The following is a 15041-nucleotide window of genomic DNA, read 5'->3' as shown; positions in this document are numbered from 1 at the left end:
AACCCCATCCTGTGGAACAGAGACCTGCATATGTGGCTCGACAGAGACCTGCAGGCCTATTACTTGCATTTAAAGAAAAGTAAATATGTATGACTTTTTAAATTAACAAGCAGGACTTGTTGATTGGAGGTGGATGATGAGGGAAGAGAGTTTCTAGCTTGGCACAGCTGGGTGGCTGAGGAAGTCCTGCAGCTAATTAATAGCCATTATTATTCATACACTACGGCACATCCGTATGACTCAGGCGATTCTAATTGCTTCAAATACACTATCTCAATTTTCACAACTCCTGTGGATAGTACCATTATTGGCCCATTTTACAGAAAAAAACAAAACACAGGAAATACTGATGGAAGAACAGACGAGAAACAGGGAGGAAGGGAGTGTGACAGACAAACTGTCCACTAAAGTTTGGTGTTATGCTCCCTCCCATACCGTAGACTTATTGCTGGCATACGCACACTTCATAAGGGTGATGCTAAAATTTAGATATGCCCTTCTGCATCCTCTTTTCTGTTCTCTTCTCCTGTCCGGGTGAGGCCAAGGCAACCTTGGAAGCCACCTATGGAAGATGGCAGAGTCTTCAGTCTGGACCTTTGAATGACTTTGCGGAGCGGACCTCTCATGTCTCAATTTCACCCCCTGCCTCCTGCCCTAGAACACCTACTTTGGATATGAGATGAGAAATAAGTTTTTATTGGTTAAGCATTAAAATTTGGGAGTGTCTTTGTTACAGCAACAATATTGAGTGAACATCTTGCTACATCTAATTAAAATGGGATGGGAGGTAAAGACAATAAATTAAATATTGGACATGTTGAATTTGAAATCTTGCAGGACAACCAAACAGGAAAGGCCTAGTAGGTAGACAGCGAGAGATGGGGCAGAGATGAACAGAGTCATCGTTAACACACAAATTCACTGTGTGGGCTTGCTCCTAAATAAATCATAGAGAGAAAGGAAAAAGTACTGAAATTTTTTTTTCTGCCATTTCACTTCATGGCTATGTGCTCTAAACTGACCATGAAATGGGAGGCGTGAAACTGCTGTTCCTCTGATGGCCTCATTTCTCTTGTACGTTCTCACATTGTGAACTCTCTGAGTAAAATTCCAACCTTTAAAAAAACATTGTTTTGGTCGGGCGCAGTGGCTCACGCTTGTAATCCCAGCACTTTGGGAGGCCGAGGAGGGCAGATCATGAGGTCAGGAGATTGAGGCCATTCTGGCCAACACGATGAAACCCCCTCTCTACTAAAAATATAAAACATAGCCGGGCGTGGTGGCGGGCTGTAATCCCAGCTACTTGGGAGGCTGAGGCAGGAGAATCACTTGAACCCGGGAGTCAGAGGTTGCAGTGAGCTGAGACTGCACCACTGCACTCCAGCCTGACAACAGAGTGAGACTCCATCTCAAAAACAAAAACAAAAAACATTGTTTTTCTACATAGTGGCTCTAAATCTGAGCCAGCTGTTTCTGATGAAACAAAACAAAACAAAACAAACAAATCTCACAGTGAGAAAATGCTGTTTTTACCTCGGCCTCAGACCTTGGAACTCAACCCCATGGAAGACATAACCTTGCTGTGCGTGTCTGGGAACTCATGCTTTCAAGATGGCGTCTGAATTCATGGAAGGGGATTGGCTCTCTTGGGAAAAATGCATAGAGTAAGAAGAGGAGAGGACCAAAGATGGACTCCCAGGGAGCACCAGCATTTGGGATGTGGGCTGGAGAGGAGTTGCTCATAAAGGCCAAGCAGCATAAGTCATCAGAGAGGTGGGAGAGATATCAGGAGTAATAAGAATCCCCAAGGCCGAAGGAAAACAGAATGCCAAAGAGTATCTTTGTAAATAACAGACAGGGTCTCACTCTGTTGCCCAAGCTGGAGTGCACTGACGCAATCATGCTTCACTGCAGCCTCAAACTCCTGGGCTCAAGCAATCCTCCTGTCTCAGCCTCCCAAGTAGCTGGGACTACAGAAGCACATCACCAAACCAGGCTAATTTTTAAATTTTTTGTAGAGACAGGGGTCTTGCTATGTTGCCCAGGCTGGTTTCTAACTTTGGCCTCAAGCAGTCCTCCCTCTTCGACCTCCCAAAGTGCTGGGATTACAGGTGTGATCCACCACACCTAGAGTTCAAATTTTGTTTTTAAAGGCTGAAAAAAAGGGGTTACTGGGTTTGACAATAAAAATATCATTTGTGAGTTTTATAATAGCAATCTCAATGGAGGTGTTGATATAAAAATCAGATTTTAATGGAGTGAAAAAATTCAGGGAAGAGAGGGCTCTAAGAGGTTTGGTAATAAAGGCATGGCCCAAGATTAGATTGGGAATTAGCAGGGTCAAATCCTTGTTCCATAATTTTCCAGCTGTCCAACCACGCTTGGATTCAGTTTCTAAATCTGTAAAACAGTTTTAATAATCCCTGTCTCAGAGAGGTTTTTGAGGATGAAGTGAGAGGACAGTTGTGATTGTGTTATGAAACCCAAACAAGTAGGAATGAGTATAAATTATGGATTTTCCAGCCATTCTAAAATCTTCCTGAGGATACAAAGCAGAATCGCAAAGAGCTGGAACACACAATTCCGCCTCCTCACAGAACTGCTGTTACTGGAATGGGCGTCCAGTAATGATCTACCTAACAGTATGGGAAGCAGTTCTGTAAAACACTGGTTCATCCGCTGAAAACATGTCAGAGATGTTGTTTATTACATGACTCAGCCTCATCTCAAAGATGATGGCTGGGAGCATCCCCTCTGGTCTTGTGTGGACAAAAACAGTCAAACTCTGTAGAATATTTGAAGATATTTATTCTGAGCCAAATATGAATGACCATGGCCCATGACACAGCCTTCAGGAGGTGCTGAGAACACAGGTGGTCAGGGTGCAGCTTGGTTTTATACATTCTAGGGAGGCACGAGACATCAATCAAATACATTTGAGAAATACATTGGTTTGGTGGAGAAAGGCGGGACAATTCGAAAGGAATGGGGATGGGGGCTTTCAGGCTATAGATAAACATTTTCTGGCTGCCGATTGGTTGAGTTTGTCTAAAGACCTGGGATCAATAGAAAGGAAATATTCAGGTTCAGATAAAAGATTGTGGAGATTGAGGTTCTTTTGAAGTCTCATAGTGGCTGCCCTTAGAGACAATAGATGACAACTGTTTCCTATTCAGACCTTTAGAAGGTGCTAGACTCTCAGTTAATCTCCTCAGGATTAGGAGGGCCTGGAAGAAAAAGATCTAGCTATGTTAATAGAGATTATTCAGAGATGTAAATTCCGCCCCCCCCCACCCAGAAAGGACAGCTTTCAAGGCCATTTCAAAATACGCAAAGAACCATGTTTTGGGGTAAAATATTGTGATTTTCTTTGCCAGGTAATGTTATGCCAGATTCAGAAAGGAAAGTAAGTCGCAATATGTAGGGTTAAATAAAACCCGTCTGATGAGAATTTATGGCTTGTAGGGCATGACTCCCCAGACCCCTTAGATAAGAATTGGGGCAAGATCAGAAAAAATCAGAGCTTAGTCCTCAGTCTTAATATAAGGAATAATTGTTCTTCTCCTGAACAACTGGCCTGCTTTTATCTTGTGACTCACCGAGTTTCCCTTTTGCAATGGTTGCTAGAAAGCTTAGCGTCAACCACGTGGCCCACCCGTTGTATGGACATAAGATGCCAGGGGATGCTTTTTTTGTACTGGATTCTTCTCCAGTCCTCCTTAATGTTCCTACTTCTACTATTCTCATATTTTAAACCTGTGCCACACTATTTTATATATGCATTCTTACAAACAGTCTTCAATGTTTTCTGTTATAAGGGATGATATTGAAACCGCCTTTGGAAAATTATGACTGAGACAGTGAAAGCTTATCTAAAGAAATAAGCAAGACTCCGTCTTGCTTCTAACCTCCAGGCTGTCCTCATTCATTCCTGGGGGTAGGCTGAACTAACTTTGGGAGAAACTTAGTTTATAGTTTAGGTAAAGACAGTAACAGCCCTTTCCCAAGCAGACCTCCTTCTTGCTTGGGGACTAGATTGCCTTTCTAGGACTAACATTAGCCACAAGATTAGAAATTATGGTTTAGGAGTCATGCAGCTGGAGGCTACAAGATTCTGACCCTCCCTAAACTGCACCTAAGATCAGTGCTTGAGATACTTCGCAGACCCTGCACTTGATGGATCATCTGACACTACCCAGATCAATAAACCGGCTCATCTGCTCTTATGGCCCCCACCCAGTAACTGACTCAGTGCAAGAAGGCAGCTGACTCACTGCGATTTCATCTCTGACCAGTCAGCACTCCTGGCTCACTGGCTTACTGATTTCATCTCTGACCAATCAGCACTCCTGGCTCACTGGCTTACCCCCAACCCACCAAGTTGTCTTTAAAAACTCTGCGCCCCGAATGCTCGGGATACTGATTTGAGTAATAACAAAACTCTGGTCTCCCACACAGCTGGCTCTGTGTGAATTACTCTTTCTCTATTGCAATTCCCCTGTCTTGATCAATCAGCTCTGTCCAGGCAGTGGGCAAGGTGAACCCCTTGGGTGGTTACAATATAAATAATTGTTCTAGGCACGATGTCTTGCTAATTTTCGATCTCTATTTGATTTTTATGTATGTATCAATACATCTCCAGTCTTCCTATACACTCCATGAAACTGAAACTGTCATGCCCTTGTGTACCTTCCTTAACATCAGAGCTCATGACAACAGCTAACACAACCTTCTCTAGGGGCAGATAGGAATGCTTTATGTGTGTAGATGTTTACAGATTCATTGAACCACAACAATCTTTTTATGTCTACTTCACAGATAAGAAAACTGAGGCACATCAAGGTTCAGTACCTTCAAAGCTTTGTAAATAGTAAGTAATGGATCTAAGATTAAAAACCTAGTCGCCCAGTGCCAGAGTCTGTGCCACCAGATGTACCACCTCTCTACAAACTCACGAAAACTCTGGGATACAACTGCTTCAGTATTTTGGCTTGCATGCTTTGTAAGATATTAACAAGGAGGGCTGGGAAGCCTTCCTTGTTAATATAATATCTTACAAGTTCTGCGAGGAGGTAGAATTGTATGTTCTAGCTGTCTGTGATCCTGCTTTTTATCCCGAGGAAGATTTTAGAATGGCTGGAAAACTCATAACTTACACTCATTCTTAGTGTGGGTTTTGGTTTTGGGTTTTTTTTTTTTTTTTTTAGACGTTGTCTCGCTCTGTCACCATGCGATCTCGGCTCACTGCAACCTCCGCCTCCCTGATTCAAGTGATTCTCCTGCCTCAGCCTCCCAAGTAGCTGGGACTACAGGTGCACACCACCATGCCCAGATAATTTTTGTATTTTTAGTAGACAGGGTTTCACCATGTTGGCCAGGTTGGTCTCAATCTCCTGACCTTGTGATCCACCCGCCTCAGCCTCCCAAAGTGCTGGGATTACAGGTATGAGCCACTGCATCCGGCCAGCATGGGTTTTAAAACTCAATCACAACTGTCCTCTCAGTTCATCCTCAAACACCTCTCTGAGACAGGGGTTATTAAACCTGTGTTACAGATTAAGACATGAAATGTAACAGTGGCTGGACAGCTAGAAATTGGTCTTCACGAAATAAATTACATAAAATTTCTTTCATGTGTGAACCCTGAAATTCTGAGCCAGGTCTCAGTTAATTTAGAAAGTTTGTTTTGCCAAGCTTGAGGACATGCGCCTGTGACACAGCCTCAGGAGATCCTCATGACATGTGCCCAAGGTGGTCGGGGCACAGCTTGGTTTTATACATTTTAGGGAGCCATGAGATAGCAATCAATACATGTAAGATGTACACTGGTCCTGGCTAACACGGTGAAACCCCGTCTCTACTAAAAAAAATACAAAAAATTAGCCAGGTGTGGTGGCAGGCGCCTGTAGTCCTAGCTACTAGGGAGGCTGAGGCAGGAGAATGGCATGAACCCAGGAGGCGGAGCATGCAGTGAGCCGAGATTGGGGCCACTGCACTCCAGCCTGGGCGACAGAGGGAGACTCTGTCTCATAAATAAATAAATAAATAAATAGATAAATAAATAGGTAAATAAATAAAAGACGTACACTGGTTCTGTCCTGAAAGGCAGGACAACTGAAGCAAGGAGGAGGCTTCTAGGTCACAGGTAGATGAGAGACAAATGGTTACATCCTTTTGAGTTTCTGATCAGCTTTTCCAAGGGAGGCAATCAGATATGCATTTATCTCAGTGAGCAGAGGGGTGACTTTGAATAGAGTGGGAGGCAGGTTGTCCCTAAGCAGTTCTCAGCTTGACTTTTCCCTTTAGCTTAGTGATTTTGGAGCCCCAAGATTTCCGAGATTTATTTATTTTTCACCTATGTAATAGGATTGGCAAAATATAGCTAAAAATAGTATGTCTAAGTAGAAGTCTTAATGAATACAGATCTCTTTGTTAAATAAGAAGTAATTTTTAATTAGATTAATCTGCCTCTCTTGGTTTCAAACAGTCCTAATCTTCCTAGAGTGCTAATTGTTTATACCCTACAAGGATCTTATGTTTAGTGTTTTTAACTTTTTGGAAGCAGCTGGATGAAATAGATATGGACCTAGGAGAAAAGCAATACTACATAAACATGTCACATCAAAAAATCCTACTATTGATCAACTTATTAGCATAAAAATGGTCCAATTGGCATCAGAATACTGAAAAAACAAGGAGATGATGTTGCTGATTCAGGAACTTCTCACTTCTTATTCTTTATTTCTCCTTGGAAGGTAGTTAATGAGATTACAGTTTTAATCCTAGGCATGCTTGGCCACTCTGCTATCTTTAGTATAGGCTTATGGATATTAAGAACGTTCTTGCTTAATAATTACGATATGAAGCTAATGCTGTTTCCTTCTCTTCGATATCCTGCTCATTCCTCATCAGTCAGGGCCCAGGCAATGTCCAACCCCCTCCACAGAATAGCTCCTCCATTCCTGCCCACTTGAATCCACGTTGACACAACTTCCTTCTAAATCCCTGCAACATTCTCTTTGGCATGTATATATATTATATTAGACATTAGATATAAGTTCTGTCCGAACAAGAACCGAGTCTCTTTACATTACCAAGTCCACATCACCGTGTACAATGATAGGGCACTATAAATGTTTGTTGAATTAATAAGTTCAGGAAAGAATGAGTGAACGAATGAATGGGAAGTGAGTTGGAAGACCTCTGCAACTGACCAACTCTGCCCTTGCTTAGGGTAATGTTTCTCTAAAAGAGGTCTTTGAATCTTCTGCATCTGAATTATCTGAAATGATTAAGATGCAAAATCCTGGGCTCCATCCCCAGTTCCTTTCATTAGAATGTCTGGAGTTGAGCCTAGGAATTTGCAGCTTAACAAGCACCCTAGGTGATTTTTTTTTTTTTTTTTTAAGACAGGGTCTCATTCCCGTCGCCCAAACTGGAGTACAATGGTACGATCTTGGCCCACTGCAGCCTCACCCTCTCGGGCTCAGGTGATTCTCCCACCTCAGCCTCTGAGTTGCTGGGACCACAGGTGCGCACCACCACGCTCAGCTAATTAGGTGATTTTTTAGCCCACAAATTTGAGAGCCACTGGTTTACCAGGGTATGTTTTAGTAGATATTTTTCGACTGCTTCATTGGAATAATCTGAATTACATACTATACCTCTCCACAGATTTTATAATTAAGCTCAAACTTGTAACAGTTTGTAATATTCTTTTGTAAGAAATCAATTTTCCTGGAAGAAACAGATGTTTAGTTTTTGGGCACCAGTGTTGTGAGATCACTGGAATTAAGGCAAATAGCAAAACCCATAGTATTTGTATACCATGATGAGACAGCCAAATGCCTAGGCAGATAAAAAAGTGTCCCCAGAGAACTTACGACCCACCCCACAAGTGTTGACATCAGATGCTTTTGTGCAGATGAGGGAACCTGCCCAGGGCCTCGTCTGAGCCTGCCCACGGCCTCGTCTGAGCCTGCCCACACGTGCACTGGGGGAACGGGGTGGAGCCACAGGCAGGGGGAGGAGCCTGGCTCTTCAGTTCCTGTGTGGTGGCCTGGGATTCAATCTGTGAGGTGGGGGGCTTGTTAGCAGGACACCATCTCACTTTGCTGAGTTTTTTTCTTTTTTTCCCTTTTCGCCCAATAAAACCCTGCTCTGCCCACCCTTCAATGTGTCTGCATATAATTCTCCTGGTCTTCTCACAAGCTAGAGCCCAGTTTTAGCTGAACTAAGGAGCAAAATTCTGCAACATTTTGGCTCCTAGGTGTGGGGCTTGAGAAGGGGTGGGTAAGATGTGAACCAAAAAATCTTTTTCCCCTTGGACTTCTGAGGGTAGAGGAAACGGCACACCCCTCACCCCAATGGCTGCAGGCACCTGCGAGATAGACTGGCAAATGGTGGGTTCCCCGCTCCCCTCCCAGCCAGGGCTGGGGTGCATGGTACATGGCCCAAGGGTGCCCAATGGTGCCCAATGGCGGACAGCAATTTTCTCTCCCTGTTGGAGGAACCCATTTGTATAAGACTAGGAGGTATTTTCCCCAGGCATCTTTCCAACCCTGCATTTTAAACTATTTTTTCCTTTTCTCTACCCTGTCAGCATTTAACGTTTAAGCGAGAGGTTTTTTTTCCTTTTTGAAGACATTTTACTAGGCCAGGAATAAGGATCACTGTTTATATTCTCTGTAAAGTTTTAATTATGAAAAAGGGTTTTTGAGGTTGGTCTTAAGCTGTAGCCAGTCTAGTAGGCTTTGCATGACTTTCTGTATGGTGAGTAGCAAACCTTGCTGCAGGCCTCCATCTTGTTTTAGGGAGCATGACCTGTAACCACGTGGCAATGTTTTGTCTTAGCCTCCACCATTTTACAATGGCGGCTGGGTTCAATCCTGACTTAGGGAATAAGTCCTTTCTGGTTTGGTATCTGCATGACCTGTTGCTGATTCTCTTCCCCTCCACGAACCGCCTTTTATCTTCCTTTCTCTGAGCACCTGGGATGTCACCTTTAGTAAAGTTTGAAAGCCAGAAATATTGGCCGCTTGGTGCGGATAGTTGGGTAATAAGGGAGTTAAAAGGTTTTTCTCAAAGAGCACTCAGCTTAATTAAAAGTGGATATCCAGGTTATAAGTATATTTAAAAGGTGTTTATGTTTTTTGTTTTTCTTGGATCTCTTTGCTGGAAAACAGCTTTTTCTCAGTAGACTATTTTTCTCCATTTTGCCTTGTCACTCTTAATGTATGCATGAGAGGCCCTAAGATAACTCCTGGGGGCATGGGACTCCTTGGGAAAAACAAACAAGGTGCCACTAACCCCATTTTGGGAAGAAACCTGTTTTTCTCATGGAACCCCAGGAATTAAATGCAGATATATCCTTCTCAAAATCTGTTTTTGCCTCCCAGTCATGCCTATTTTATTAGGCCTTAAAAGCTGCATGTTTTTCTGGCCCTGTCTCTTAAAGAGCACCACCCAGAAGCCAATAATCCAATTAGGAGATTGGCAGATGAAAAATCTCACGGCTACTGCGTTTTCTTCTGCCTGTGTAGTTGTATATGTGTCGTGCATGTGATGTCTATAAAAAAGAGCTCTAATTCATTGACTTAAAAAAGGATAGGCGCTTGAATCAAATATTTTTTAAAAGAGAAGATAAAAGCTGTGGTACCTTTCAGTTCACATGACTTTAATCCTTGAGAAATAAAAGCAGCCTTAAAGATTATTGGTAAAATGCAGATGTCATCAAAATGTAAATAGGTGATCTCAATTATGCAGGTCAGATATTAGGTTTGCTAAATGTTTTAAGGTTATAAACTGCCTTTTTTGGTTTTTGAGAACAGTTTGACTTGCCTGCTTCACAATTGGTGAGGCCTAGAGACATATGGAATTAACCACACCCTTAATTATGCTGGAAGGAGTCAAACCTTGGCTGCGACTTGTACATAATTATAACAACTTACTAGGTTCTACATAAAAGTTAAAAATTGCTGGGAGTTACCATTATAACATGTAATTGAAACTACTGGAAATAGATTTACATGTGAGGTGTGTAAGAACAGTAAGATGTGTTTTTAGCAAAAGATGATAAGAAGGCAAATGTAAATTCTTTCCTAGGCTTGAAGGATTGTTTTGAATTAGATAAGGTAAAGCTGAAGGTTTAATCAAATGATGAAAGGAGTATAAAAATTAATCCTGGCTGGGCACGGTGGCTCACGCCTGTAATCCCAGCACTTTGGGAGGCCGAGGCGGGCAGATCACCTGAGGTCGGGGTTTGAGACTAGCCTGACCAACATGGAGAAACCCCGTCTCCACTAAAAATACAAAATTAGCCAGGCATGGTGGCACATGCCTGTAATCCCAGCTACTCGGGAGGCTGAGGCGGGAGAATCACTTGAACCCGGGAGGCAGAGGTTGCAGTGAGCCGAGATCGCACGATTGCACTCCAGCCTGGGCAACAAAGAGTGAAACTCTGCCTCAAAAAAAAAATAATCATCATCATCTTGCAAAAAAAATTCCATGTGTGAACATATTAACTAAATTCAAACGGTTATTATATGGTCTTCTGTAAATTCAGCATTGAAATAAAAGCACAACAAGGTACTCTTAAGGCACTAATCTGCTCTTTAGCAAAATTTGTAAAAGGTTATAAAAGGTTTTTTGCTCTTTTAAAATTTCTGAGTCATCATTTTGGCAAAATAAATAATTTATGGCAATCTGGAATTGTATTTCATAACATCACGTGTTTTAAATCTCTAACACATAACAGACTTCCCAAAATCAAACTTCAGTTTCAAAATTGTCTTTCCTGATGCCTGGCTTTTTAGATGCTACAGAGGGCCCCTGGAGTATCCAAAAGAGAGGCGAACAGGAATATTTGACATGTTTAAGTACATGGGATTGCCAAAATAATGTTTAATCTTCAGGTTAGATTTTAGAGAATTATATTAATATATGTTCCAAAATCGTATGGGATGTCTAAAATTCTAATGTCTGAGTATATGCTATCAATCACAATTAAGGTTATTAAGTTATTGTAAACCACAGAGATAACCAAATTTATTTGTCAATCATGTTTCTGACTATAACTATCCTGGACATTTTGTTATTTACAGACAATTGTCTTATTTTGATCCTCTTCAAAAGATGGTTTATAATCAGCTATAGAACTTTGACAGGTGCTCTGAAATGCAGGTTTCTGATAACTTTGGAGATTGTGACATTATTCCAAAGGAAAAACATACAGGACTCATGAAAAGATGAAATGTTTATGAATATCAAGCAAAACAAGAGTTAACTGAATGGCCTAAACTAATACAAAACTGAAGTAATCTTTTTGACTTTTGCTTGAAATATTGCTGATCCTTGTTTTGTTTTTCAGAGTCAAGCAAACTTATTTTGAGCTATTTACAGCCTTTAATAATTGACTAAGGTATACTCCTGTGAACAAAATTTAGAGTATATTTGTTTCTGTCTCTCTGCCTGGCTTCTCCAGAATTTGGAAACTAGTTGTGAGTATTCTTAATTTACGGCCATATAGTTGTTTGCATCAGTGCAATGAGAATCCATTTTCTTTTGCAACAGGACACAATTGGAGAAACTGGTTGCTTTACTGAGGCTTTGACTGGAAGGGTATGCTTCCCTTTAAGGAGTCAAGCTTGACTTGCAGAGTCAATAAAGCCCCATGGGAGAAACTGGCCTCATGCCTTGTGTACACAGTCCCCATACAGGGTCCCTAACCTGCAGTAGGTAAAGAGTGTCATTTTCCAACAGACCCAGGGACCATATCTCTTGAAACCTCAAGAAGAGAGGAGTTTGCCCAACTCATCGGTATTTGAGGATACAAACCTATGGCTAAGCTCAGCTTTAAAAGGTCTCATTTGAGATTCCCTGTGGAACAAAGTTCCATGAAAGCCGATCTAAAGGGCCCATGTAGAAATAATTATTCTTGCTGCACTTTATGCAAATAATCAGGCCAAGTATAAGACTAAAGTCTATTTTGCAAACAACTCAGTCCTATCATGATTTGTTTTAAACAAAAATGAGGACTAGAGAAAGAGAAATAATGTTTCCAAACTTATCATTAGGTTCTAGACTCATTAATTGTTTTTAACTTTTTGCCTACATTTTAGATGAACCCTGCTTGTTCCTGTGAACCAAACAGCAATCTCTGGCTGCAGCTCAGGAAAAAAACAAAAGGGATGGGTGATGTAAGAATCTGGATCAGTATTCTAGTTCTGAGCAATTATCCTGCAAATCCTTCCAGGTGATGAAAATAAATAGGATGCCCACCACCCCGAGGTTTCCTTTTTGGGAAAGTAAGACAAAGAGAACTAACCAAAACCAAGCCCCATGCGTCCAAATCTTAGCAAGCATAACTAGAGCCACCAGTGATCTAGGGGTGACACAAGACATTCTTTTCTCTCCCTGGTTGGAGGAGGACTCAATTCCACTGCTTCATCTCAGCATTCAGCTTATAATAAGGAGTCCATGCAACCCCTCTCAAGCCATATTTTTGTCCCAAACTCAATTCCAAACTTTGGCTCAAAGCCCTAGGAAAGAAAACTGGATCTGAAGAATCCAGAGACAGATGATAACGGAAGTTAAAAGACACAGCACAGTTGAGCATGACTAATTCCTGCTGATTAAGCCAAGCTTCCCATTACATGGATAAAGGTCATGCTAGTATCCATGGCATAAATGAGGTCTAGGGAATTCACAGGCTACTGACAGCAGGGGAGACACGGCGTATGTGGGTAACAGTGGATATTCCCACCCCTTAGGCCCTCCTTTTAACATGGGTGAAAGCCACTTTGACACCCATGGGTGGCACCCTGTTGTGGCTGCCAGGACTTGGGGATACAAAGACAGAGGAAAGAAAGAGGAATGCCTCACTTTTCCTCCCTCACGTACTCTGGATATTTGCTAGGAAGAGAAAGGAACCAGGGATGCCTGCTCCCTTCTTTCTAGATGGGTAGCCATTCATCTTCAGTCTGTATCTCCTTCAAATGCCTCCTGAACCCCTGGGACTCCTCTAAAAAAAACATCTTCTTTTTTCCTTTTTCTTCCTCTGTCCTCTCTTCAGTGATAGATAACAGTGTCTCTGTACTATGAGACACTCCCCTCAGATGCATCCTCCAAACTGGGAAGAGTTAATTTCCCAAACCTTAGACTGGTTGGTTTAGGACTGGGCTCAGGGGAAGGGAACCCAGAAGTCCAAATGCCTGCAAAAGGGTAGTTTCATTTTTTATTTTTTTGACCAGTTGGGCTTTTGGCCTCCCCTCTCCCTTTGCAAACCAGTAAAAGGCCTCGGGATTTTTTGAGCTGTCCTTACCATAACCTCCTTGTTTCATTTTGATATATGTTTCCTAATAACCTGGTTGTCTCTTCTCGCCTTCAGGCCATCAAACTCCAAATGATCATGCAACCAGAGCCTCGGACGATGGCCTTTTCTGCTGGGGATACTTAGATAAGCCTCTGAGGGAGATCTGACTGCTGTTTTCCCCAAAACAGTGCCCCTTGTTAGCAGAAAGCAGTTAACTTTGGTCATCATCCTTATCCTTACCTTATTCTGCCGTTGGATGTACTTATTTAGAGGCGGGAATGAGACAGCCAAATGCTTAGGCAGATATAAAGGTATCCCCAGAGAACCTCCGACCCGCCCCACAAGTGTTTACATCAGATGCTTTTGTACATATGAAGGAACCTGCCCAGGGCCTCATCTGAGCCTGCTCACATGTGCACTGGGGGAATGGGGCGGAGCCACAGGCAGGGGGAGGAGCCTGGCTCTTCAGTTCCTGTGTGGTGGCCTAGGATTCAATCTGTTAGGTGGGAGGCCTGTTAATAGGACTCCATCTCACTTTGCTGAGTTTTTTTCTTTTTTTTTTCCCTTTTGCCCAATAAAATGCTGCTCTGCCCACCCTTCAATGTGTCCGCATGTCTAAAGTCTCCTGGTCATGTGACATGAACCCAGTTTTAGCTGAACTAAGGAGCAAAATTCTGCAACAATGATGCCTTAAAGACATTTCTGCCTGCACAATCATTTCTTTTCTTTTCTTTCTTTTTTTTTTTTTTTTTTTTTGAGGCAGAGTCTCACTCTGTCACCCAGGCTGGAGTACAGTAGCACAATCTTGGCTCACTGCAACCTCCACCTCCTGGGTTCAAGCAATTCTCCTGCCTCAGCCTTCCAAGTAGCTGGGATTACAGGCATGTGCCACCATGCCTGGCTAATTTTTATGTTTTTAGTAGAGACGAGTTTCACCGTGTTGGTCACGCTGGTCTTGAACTCCTGACCTCTAATGATCCACCTGCCTTGACCTCCCAAAGTGCTGGGATTACAGGTGTGAGCCACTATCCCTGGCCACACAATCATTTCACTTAGGAGTTTTATAACTTGCAGTAGTTCCTGAGAAAGACAGCATTTTACTGGGGCAAACTACGGTAGATTCTTAGTCTTCTCTTTAGTGGTGGCCTCTGTGATCTCTTTGGAATAGCTCAAGAATGCTGTCTTTTGGTCTTCCTTCTTGGAATGTCTCAGGACAGGTGACATAGGACACTGAGCTGGAAGAACACACAAGCACGGACACAGGGAACTGTTTTCTAAACTCAGGTGTCATTCCTGCTCTGAAAGCAGCTTCTAAACGGAGCAAACAAATCCACCTGGAGCAGGAGTAACCACATCCCCTTCCATCTTTCATCTTATTAGATGAAGACTTTTTTTTCGAGGCAGGATCTCAGTCTGTCACCCAGGCTGGAGTGCAGCAGTATGATCATGGCTCACTGCAACCTCCCCCTCCTAGGCTCAAGCAATCCTCTCACCTCAGCCTCCTGAGTAGCTAGGAGGCTACAGCTACAACTACAAGCACCTGCCACCACGCTTGGCTAATTTTTTGTAGAGACAGGGTTTCTCAATGTTGCCTAGGCTGGTCTGGAACTCCTGAGCTCAAGCAGTCCTCCCATGCCAGCTTCCTTAAGTCCTGGGATTACAGGCTTGAGCCACCGTGGCCTGCCCAAGACTTTTTTTTTTAATGAGAGATTTTAAAAGCTTAACGATG

At 42.6% G+C, this 15041-nt stretch overlaps 1 protein-coding gene across 5 annotated transcripts in view; it reads right to left on the bottom strand.

Annotated features, from left to right (window-relative positions):
• Positions 1-15041, bottom strand: part of CCDC3 (coiled-coil domain containing 3) — a 202887-nt gene that overhangs the window by 162589 nt on the left and 25257 nt on the right. The gene's annotated exons all lie outside the window — the stretch shown is intronic.

This window comes from Symphalangus syndactylus, chromosome 10 (assembly GCF_028878055.3).
Source record: "Symphalangus syndactylus isolate Jambi chromosome 10, NHGRI_mSymSyn1-v2.1_pri, whole genome shotgun sequence".
In the NCBI taxonomy this organism is placed as follows: domain Eukaryota; kingdom Metazoa; phylum Chordata; class Mammalia; order Primates; family Hylobatidae; genus Symphalangus; species Symphalangus syndactylus.
The sequence above is the reverse complement of the archived record's forward strand: the minus strand, read 5'-3'. Positions and strand labels throughout refer to the sequence as shown.